This window comes from Conger conger, chromosome 7 (assembly GCF_963514075.1).
Source record: "Conger conger chromosome 7, fConCon1.1, whole genome shotgun sequence".
Taxonomy (NCBI): domain Eukaryota; kingdom Metazoa; phylum Chordata; class Actinopteri; order Anguilliformes; family Congridae; genus Conger; species Conger conger.
The window spans coordinates 53,907,659-53,918,577 of NC_083766.1; the positions used below are offsets into that span (position 1 = coordinate 53,907,659).

The 10,919-nt window shown below is 43.1% G+C and overlaps 1 pseudogene; it reads right to left on the minus strand.

Annotated features, from left to right (window-relative positions):
• Nucleotides 1-10,919, minus strand: part of LOC133133351 (uncharacterized) — a 43,244-nt pseudogene extending 32,325 nt beyond the window's left edge.

Consider the following 10,919-nt stretch of genomic DNA (forward strand, 5'->3'; position numbering starts at 1 on the left):
TTGTACGTCGCTCTGGATAAGAGCGTCTGCCAAATGCCAATAATGTAATGTAATATAATTTACTCTCTAGATGTGTTAAGAAAATTACATGTGTTTGCTAACTTAATCAAGTAAACACAATTCTACAACCGAAAAAGGCTTACGGGGCCGTTTTATTAATTAACTCGCGTAAAAAAGTTTTCCGACGTTAGCTCTAGCAAACGTGTTCCTATGGCGCCGAAATTTTGTATGAAGCTCTTTCACTGTTATCTGTAGTAGGGAGTTGCAGCTCCCATCGTTTCTGAGAAATTTCGACCTCCCATATATCATGCAATAAAGAGGTGCATTCCTGCCTAAACTTTATCAACTTCCCCATAGCTTACATTTTACAATTAGCAAATATATGGCTAAAAACAAGTTCCAGATTCTTCATAAGTTTTCAGGACACACATTCATGGCCACATTTTGGTTGACGTGTGCATTGCACACATTAGGCAAGCTTTCTTTCCTGCAATTTACGCGTTCAAGATTCGCACCCAAACAAATAATGAAATAATATAGTACTCCACAGTTCATTGAGAATAAACCCCCAAATAGGCTACTTGTAAAGTAAGTCGTCAAACTAATACAAAAAATAAAGCAGGAGTGAGCTTACCTTTCAGATTTGTAGTTATGCTTGTAGATAACGTTCCCTCTCCGTGCGCTACACAATGAGTAGCTTGCGACGAAAACGAAACCATTCTAGGCTGTTCTTTTAGAGACAACATTACTGTAAACTAAGGAATGCCCCTCATACATCATCTGGTAACGTATTGTTTTTGGCCGTTTGCCAATTTTACATGAGAGTTACGTGTAAGCCAGCCAGGGGCTGGTCAGCTTGCTGACTTCCCCCTCCTGGAGCACATTATTAGCCCCCACCGTTGGCACACATGCCTGTGGGGGAGAGCTAGAGAAGGATTCTTAGAGGCGCCTTCTTGGGCCCTGGGGGCCCCCTTTTCTCACATTCCAGAACAGGAATATTGGAGATGGTATAAAGATGTTTCATGATAATCCCAGGTCAGAATATAGTAATGTTTGGTGTTATTCTGATTGGTTCAGTGCGACTGGTGTAATGGTCTAGTTTTTGTAACAGTCTACCGTTGATAGCATAACCATTCAGGAGCCGAGGGGAAACTGGGCAAAATCTGTCTCTGTAGAAGCCATGTGTTTTAGCCCCCTGCCTGGTGGGCCTGGCTGTAAATTATAGATGGGTGACTCACTTTTAGGGTCAAGAACTTAGGCCTGGATTTCAGAGATAAGGAGAAGAAACCAATCTGGGGTTGTGTCTCCTTTCCTTTCATTCACCCAAATCAGGTTTATCCAAAAGGTATATTACCATGAGAGGCACAAATACATATTTACAGCATAATTCAGTTATCATGAAAACTCCCAACTACAGCATTCATAGATATGATGGGGCGGCCTGTAGCATAGTGGTTAAGGTCAGGAAGGGCTGCCATTTGTGAGGGGCCTGAGAGCTGGGGTTTCAATGTTGTTTAGACTACCTGTTGGGGAGTTAAGATGTATGAGTGGTCCAAGGCCAGTTGGGTCATGGGAAAAGAATCCTCCCGAACATTGGTGACCTCCCTGTGACCCCATACCTGGTCACTTCCAAGGGGGAAGACTCCGGACAATGCCACAGTGCCCTCATTTGGGCACTGCTGTCATTACACCGGTGACTGCTCTCCTAGATGAAATATTCAAAACTGCTATTAAGATAGTAAATAGACCCGGTAACACCTTGAAAACATTGCCCATGTGATCCTTGTATTATTGCATTAAGTCTTATGTAATGGTAACAGGAATTGCATGTAAAATGGATAATCAGGAGGGAAGTTTCATGATAACTGCAACATAATAAAACATAAGGGTAATCTGTTTGGTATGGATGTGATCTGATAAAATCAAGGAATTGGATGAGATACATTTCATACCAAATGGAATTTAATAAACTATAGTTTCAGTAACCCAAGGGAAAACCTACACGTCCTCTCTTGGTAATCATCTCATTTTCCCTACTCAACAACTCCCAACGGTGGGGGTCTAAATTCCAGATTTGACCACCCCTCCAGGTTGATTTATGGCACTGCCGCCTGGTTCCAAACGTATGATTTGGCATAAAAGCAAGGGAGACAGACCAATCTGGGAAGATCGTATTCAGCTTCCCACACAGCATATTGTATGTGTATGTAAGTATCAGGAAGATCGTATTCAACTTCCCACACAACATGTCTTGTGTATGTATGTATGTATGTATGTGTAGCAGCGGAAGATCGTATTCGACATTCCACATGGCATATTCTATACTCTGTGTTTGTGTGTAGTCCAAGCAGGCTAGGTATGATTATTTACTCTATCTCTATTCTTAATTTGTGTATTTTGTAATTGATTATGATATTCTAAAGCTAATAACCTACCTGTCTGCGAATAAACTATTTTGTTTGTAACTTGCATGATCTCCATGACTCTAATTCATCTTGTACCTTTTCAGCCTAAATTACAACTGAATATTGATGGGGAAAAGGGAGGCCAAAGACTGACCGATCGGCAGTTTGGCACATAAGTGATAGTTCTAAGCTGTCAGGCCAGCAAGTTTCTGCCACGCACGGCTCTTGTGATTTGACGCGAAGGGAACCCTTGGGCGTTACGGCGCTGGTTCCTGTCAAATTAGCTACGCCGACCTGGGATCGCAACTATCTTGGCAGGTTTGCATGTATTGTGTTGACTGGACCCTCAGCCTTTGAGTTCTACACCGAACTGAGATTTCAGCAATAATTTTAATCGCGAGAGCATATATTGAGTAATGGTGGCGCAGGTACAAGTCGAATGTAATCGCTCCCGAGGTCCGCGTAAGTTGCAAACCCAAATTTCTAAATTATATTTTAAATGGAGTCCGATAAACGAGTAAAACTATAGTAACCACTAAGCGTACAATACGGCCCCGTTTGAGAACGGAGAATATTAAGAATTGTACTGATCCGTTTCTGGCCAGCTGTAAGCGGGATATGGGGCAGGTCAATCCATATCCGACCCATGGCAACAGACCCAGTATATTCTTAAACATAATTGTGCTCTGTTCTTGTACGGAGGATAATAATTAACCCTACTAATGTTCTCCCAGCAACGCCAGAAGGACAAGCCCGCAAAACCCCCTTCGGCCCCCGCTAAATTCCGTCATTGGGTTAGCGTGGGGTTTTACATACGAGACGTGTTAACTAATTGTACGCAATTCAGATTAAGTGCCTTGTTCAACTCGACAACAAAAACAGCGGTAGTGGAAAGTCTGTCAATTCGTTCGCTTTTGTTGTATCCTGAACACAACTGATTTTGAGGGGAAACGATGGACATGAGATGACAGAAACAAATTTCAGCTTTTATTTCCAGGTATTTTTATCTCAATTTTTGAAACAACTTAGAACATATCACTTTTTGTATCAGACCACCCCATTTTTAGGTGAGCAAAAGTATTGCAATATGTGACTGACAGGTGTTTCTTGTTGCCTTAGACTTAGAGAGCAGCAAAATTGAGCCTATAGCACAAGATGCAAACCAATCATCAGTAGTAAGAATCGAAAGGTGAGATTACAATTTGCAAAGAAGTACAGAAATGAGCCACAAAGGTTTTATGGACTGATGAGACCAAGATGAACCTCTTCCAATGTGATGGAAAGGCCAAAGAGTGGAGAAAGAAAGGATCTGCTCATTATCTAAACCATACGAGCCCATCTGTGAAGCACGGTGGAGGTCAGGGCTTGGCTTGCATGGCTGTTGGAGTAGGCTCACTAATCTTGATGTAACTCATGATGGTAGCAGCAGGATGAATTCAAACAAAGGACTTCATTAGGGAGAAAAGGTGGAAGGTTTTAGATTAGCCAAATCAATCACCAGACCTTAACTCAACTGAGCCAATATTTCACCTCCCGAAGAGGAGATTGAAGGGAAACACTTTTTTCCTACAATGTGTCTTCCCAAGTGTTGAATGTACCTTTGCAAATGTATACAAATAACGATGTCATCCTACCACTGAAAAATAAAACATTTGGATAAGAAATTAATAACTTGCACAATCTTGTCTGTAGGCCGATGACAGCATTTCAATGAATGTGACACACAGTTAAATCCATGGGTGAATCACAGGCTAAATCCTGAGGGACTGGTTCTAATTTTTGAAGAAACAGAAGCACATCAGGGAAGATACTCTTTTCAGACTCAGACTCAGACTTTTCAAATATTTTTATTTATTTAATGTAAAACAGCAGTTGCCCCCTATAGTACATTACAGAACCAGAACGGCTGTTGTATAGGTTGAATAACACTGATGGGGGATGGCTGTGGAATGGGTTGGATAACACTGATGACATTGATCCTACAGGGGTCCCAGACACAGTCCTCCTCCAGACCACTGGGCACCATGCCACACTTAGGGGGCACCCAGGCCGTGTCATAGCCTTCTGCATGCCAGGTCTTCTGCAGGGGGTGCCTCTGGTAGTTAATCTTCTTCACCCTCCCCACATTCACTTTGAGCACTAGGACCCTGCGGTCCCCTTCGGCTACATTCAGGGGGTAGCGGCTGGCTTTCTGGATGTCGCGGCTGACGTACACACCGGGCCCCAGCATGCCGTCCTTCGAGCGACGAAAGCCGTTCCTCCTGATGCTTTCTGCATCCTCCTTGCTGGTGCCGTGGTACATGACGTAGGTTGAGTTGTTGGCAGGCTCAGAGTAACTCTCCAGGCAAGGAGGCCGAGGGCCCATCATGTCATCTTCAGCCCAGTACATTCTTCTCCCTTTACACTGTAAAAAAAACAAATTTCAACCGAAATCATATCTGCAGAACATGCGCATGGTGTTGGTATGGATTGAGGATTTGCGATATTTCCAAAACTAGTAGTGTTACACACGGGTTCTAAAATGTAAATGAAGCAGGCTGGGTCAACAACACAAATCAATCAAGCCATTGATACATTAGTCATTTATCATTTTTTTTATATTTTAAAAAATCTTTACATAACAATAATTTCAGCAGTTTGCCTGAGGTTAGGACAGTTAGCTCAGCAAAGTATTTTATATTTTCAACACATTAGACATAAACTATGAGACATAATTTCATGTTAGTTTTGATTTAATAAATTATATAGGGTCGAAATCCTAGATCCTCGAATATAATTAATTTATTATACCTGTCAATAAAAGTAGGCTATATTGTGAGTTTCTGAAGTTTGTAGAATCATTTTCAAACATTATGACAGTTGATTTTGGCATCAGTGACCCTCGAATCGTAGCCAAATGTTTTAATAAACCTATAGATAAATGTTTGTTGTGAGGACACATAGCTTATGAAATCTATATTTGTAAACTAATTTAAGAAATAATAAGAAAGTGCAAGAAAAAGAAACATCTGGAACTACAAACGATTAGTTAACTTCATCCTTTTTATAAACCTAGAAAGCGTCACGTGGCATCAGCATTGTTTATCTGCGCTTGTGCGCACAGATAGCTTTCCCACTCGGACATATGTCTCTGTTGAAGAGACCTCTCTGTTGACTTCCTAATTCTAATTCTCGTAATTTTCTATTAAGATAACTTAGGAAATGCATTACAAGTCATTGTAAAATATCGCGAGACGAAAGTAAAACTGTTACTGTAGTCTCTCCATGGGACGTTACTTCCATCCCTGCCCTCTCTCCTGTCTCTTCTCCCTGGCTATCATCCAAGACTCGCTAACATGAAACTTGAAACCGATGCTATCATTTACTCATTAGATGTGTGAAGAAAATTACAGATGTTTGCAAACTTAAACAAGTAGGCTAAACACAATTATACAATAAAAAAAAGACTTACTGGACCATTTTTTACTTAACTCGCGCAAAAAGGTTTTCAGACGGTAGATCCGCCAAACGACTTCCGATGGCGCCGAAATTTTGGATGAAGCTCATTCACTGTTATCTGGAGTAACCACGAAATCCCATCGTTTTCGAGAAAATACCCACGTTACTTTCGCCCTCCATGACTTTCGACCCGGCTCTCCCCTATTTTATGCAAAAAAGAGGTGCATTCTTGCCTAAACTTTATGAACATGCCCAACGACCAAATATACGGCTAAAAACCAAGTTCAAGATTCTTCAGACGTTTTCAGGACACACATTCATGGTCACATTTTGGTCAACACGTGCATTGATTACATTAGGCAAACCTACTTTCCAATTAATTTACGCGTTCAAGAGTCGCACCCAAACAAATGATGAAACAATATAGTACTCCACAGCTCTTTGAGAATAACCCCCCAAACACAGACCTACTGTAGGCTACTACAAAAGTTAGTCGTCAAACTAATAAAAAAATATGGCAGGAGTGAGGTTACCTTCCAGATTTGTAGTTATTCTTGTAGATCACGCTCCGTCTCCGTGCGTTTGACACTGGTTAACTTGCGACAAAGCGTATTTTATTTGACAGGAAAGATAGGCGTTAACTTCGGCGAAAACGAAACCACCAGGTGTTTCTTTCTTCTTTAGACGACGGGAGGGGGGGTGTAGATCTTTTTATGGTCATTTACATGGACACAAATTTTATGTAGAGTATCAGTTTTTTGGCATGGGCATCAGGACACACAATCAAAATCAAAACACGATCTGCATTTACATCTCATTTACAGTCACAATGACCCCTTTTTTGTAAATACCCCATATGAATGTTTTCGAATGAGTCTTTGAAGTTAAGTGGATATCGTGAATCACAAGTTCTAATGTGTCTTCATTTGACTGACCAGCCAGGCAGTAGGTGGCAGCAAATCACTTGAAAAGCAGGCTACCAGTAAATTCATTACTTCTGTTTACGGACCTCTAGTTATGCAGTCTATTGTAAATTAATATGCTAATTCCACGGGTGACCGTAATAGGTACATACTGGATCTTTCTACTAAACTGAACTTAAATTCACAAATACTGTTTTATTAAATATTCACAAATGCAAGCATTCACGCTTATGGGCAAGACTTCCAGAGCTAAAACACAGATACAAATTCTGTCCTTTCTGTACCCTATCAAGGATCATATAATTCCACATTTTCACAAATATTACTCTTCATTCCCATCCTACAGTTTTTTAATGTAATACTAAGTATTTGGTGTATCCCACAATGTGTCTTACCAAGTGTTGGATGAAGCTTTGCAAAACATATGCAAATACCGATGTAATCCTGTGACTGACCGAAATGAGATCTGCAGAACATGCCCGTGGTGTTAAAGTGGAATACAGACCGCTCCAAAAGTATTGGAATCACAAGGTCAATTCCTTTGCTTTTCTTGTACCCTGAAGACAATTGAGTTTGAGGTCCAAGGATGTGCTTGAGATGACAGACAGAATTTCAGATTTTATTTCCTGGTAGGAAATAAACTAGGAACATTTCACTTTTTGTATCAGACCACCCCATTTTTAGTTGAACAAAAGTATTGGAACATGTGACTGACATGTGTTTCTTGTTCCTTTAGACTTAGAGAGCAGCAATATAGAGGCAATACAAGTCTTGTCTTTCATGTTGCCTGTCATGGGGCCAATGGAGCCTGATGGGCCTGGACCTGTTCTCTGTGATGGGGTTCTATGCAGTTACAACTGGATAACAGTTACAACTGTTACAACTGTTATCCAGCCACTGTGCCACATCCCGCTGGCTCTATGTGATGGGGTCTCGGCCATGCTACAGCCGCTTCTGGAAGCTGGCATCACTGAGCCAGTGGACGCTTCGCCTGGGTCTCAAACCTCGTGGTGGCTAAGAAGACGTCAGGAGCCCTGCGTGTCTGTGTCGATCTACATGCAGTGAATCCCTGAAAAGTATCCACTGCCCACCTCAGAAGAGCTCACAGCTCCGTCCTACAGCTCTACAGTGTTCTCCAAGCTAGACCTCAGGCTGCTTACAGGTGCTTCTCCATCCCAGCAGCAGAGACCCCTGCTTTTGTGACACATGCTGGAGTGTTTTGCGGCACCCGGATGCCTTTTGGCCATCATGGTGTCTGTGCTGGCTGTCATACCGGGTATGGCCATATATCTGGACGATGTTGTCATACACGGGCCCACCACTTAAATCCACAATAAGCAACTCAACAGGGTCTTTGCTGCCCTAGCCAAGCACAAGCTAACAGTCAACACTGAATAATGTGTCCTCAGTGCCAGCCATTGAGTTTGTGGGGTTCCGGCATTCAGCAGGTGGCATAACTCCACTCCAGTCCAATGTGGATTCAGGCCAGCCCCGAGCCCAGTTCAGCCGCTCAGCTCACCTCCTTCCTGGGCATGATGGCCTACTACCTGAAGTTCCTCCCTCAGTACTCTGCCACCACAGCCCCCTTGCACCAGCTGCTGCATAACGACGAACCACGGGTGTGGTCTCAGGCATGTAGTGATGCTGTGCGTGCCCTCAAAATGCAACTTACTCCACCCCCAGTGCTGACTCACTTCAACATCTCCAGCCCCACCCTTGTGACCTGTGAGGCGTCAGCCACAGTGATAGGGGCTGTGCTGTCACAGATCCAGAGAGGCGTCGACCAGACTGAGCAGCGGTACTCAGTGGGTGAGCGTGAGGCTGCAGACCACTGTCTCTCTGCAGGAGCTCAAGGAAGCCTCCGCCCTGTCCTCTCTCAGCTCTGCACCGACATCCAGGGGCGGCCTGTAGCGTGGCAAGACTGGCCACCAGGCTCCCCCACCCCTGGAACCTCTTGCCTGACCCTCTCAGCCCTGGGATCACCTACAGCTGGTCATCTGTGGGGAGATCCATGGGGTTCCCCACCAACAACGCTTCTTGGCGGTTGCCTACGACTTACACTCCAAATGGCCAGAGCTCACCACTACCGGCTCTGTGACCTCTCAGGTCATAAGTGACTTCCTGGACTCCCTCTTCTCTTGCTGGGGTCTCCCAAAGCCCATCACCACCAACAACGGTCCTCAACTGGTCTCTGTAGAGTTCACTACTTACCGTGAAAGCAAGGGCATCTGGCAGTGTCATCGCCCCCAGGCCAATGCAATGTCTGTACACTGGGTTATCAGTGAGTTATAGCATGTTTCTACTGTGCTACAATCATCATATGCCTGAGTGATAGGTATAGAATTGTGTTGCTCTGGTCTAGGAGGTCGCAAATGCATAAGTAAACAGGTGTTGTGTTGATGCTACTGTGTCATGGTGTGATCCTTTCAAACATAGTAGTATTCAATACCTGAGCAGGATAACCTCCTAACACGTTCATGTTCATTGTCATTAAAAAGATACAAAAACCGTGAATCTTTTCTGAATAATATAATGGTGCTTAGTCCTGCTTTCAACAATATATGGTAAAATTCATGAATAAGTACATTGTTCTCTTGGATGGGCTAGTTCAGGATATAAATTAGTATGACCCCCCACTTCCTTCTACACCTAAACTCAGCATCACCCAATCAGGGGTAAGCATCCTTGGGTAGCCTGGCTATGGTATTTATGATGGCTGCAGGAACAAGCTTGTGGGTTAGAATTTGGATCTTTGGAGGAGAAGGATTCCCCTTTTTATTTTGGGGCTGCTTCCTGGGGTAATACTCTGGCAAGGTCTGGCTTATCTGTTTTTTCTGGTATTTGTAATTATTGTCTTGTTTTGTTTTGTAAATTGGATGTAGTGAGCCTACATTCAATAAAGAATGTATAATTTTTATTCATCATGCTATCTGCTTCTTAATACATTCATTTAATCCAAGGATCTGATATAGTTTGTTTTGACTTGTTGGTTGATTCCACCAGTTTTTGGTAGACTGACCTTTTAATGAATTAGAAAATGTTATTGATAATTGTCATTCCTAATGATGAGGATTAAATTAAATCATATTAAATATATTTTGGATAAGTGAGGGGTTCTAGCATGAAATACCACTTCTGTTCCGTATTCAGAGAGCTGAATACCTTAACAAGGATATTGATTGTTGATAATGATTTATTACAACAATGTTCTAACCTATGAATAAACACAGATGCGGTTTGACAAATCCTACAATGTGGTGGATGTACCTTTGCGGATACAAATAACAATGTCACACTGTCACTGAAAAATAAAACAAGAAAGAATAACTTGCACAATTTAGGCTGTGGTCCTATAGCGGCATTTCAATGAATGAGTCACCCAGTTAGGTCCATGGATGAATCACTGGCTAAATACTGCGGAAACAGAAACACACCAGGGAAGTCAGTCTCCAGACTTTTCAAATATTTATATTTATTGCATGTAGAACAGTAGTTTCTTCAACCTTGTTCTATGACAATCAAAACAAACGTACAGGGACAGACTAGGTGGGAAATATTACATTGTGATTGCTAACAGCCTGGATTACAGCTCTTATTATGCTTATATATAGCTCTTGTTATGATTTCCCAAAGATTCTGACAGCAAAACCTACAAAGAACTGTAAGGTGCTCATGTCCCTTATTGTACGTTACAGACCAATTTCAGCTGTGGTTCTGGTTCAATAACCCTGATGACCACGATCCTACTGGGGTCCCAGACACAGTCCTCCTCCAGACCACTGGGCACCATACCACACTTCGGGGGCACCCAGGCCATGTCATAGCCAGCGTCATGCCAGGTCTTCTGCTGGGGGTGCCCCTGGCGGTCAATCTTCTTCACCCTCCCCACATTCACTTTGAGCTCCAGGACCCTGTGGTTCCTTTCGGCTTGATCCAGGGGGTAGCGGCTGGCTTTCTGGATGTCACGGCTGACGTACACGCCGGGCCCCAGCATGCCGTCCTCTGAGCAGCGAAAGCCGTTCCTCTTGATGCTTTCGGCAGCCTCCTTACTGGTGCCGTGGTACATGATGTAGGATGAGTTGTTGGCAGGCTGAGAGTAGCTCTCTGGGCAAGGAACCCGAGGGGCCATGTTGTCATTTTCAGCCCAAGACAT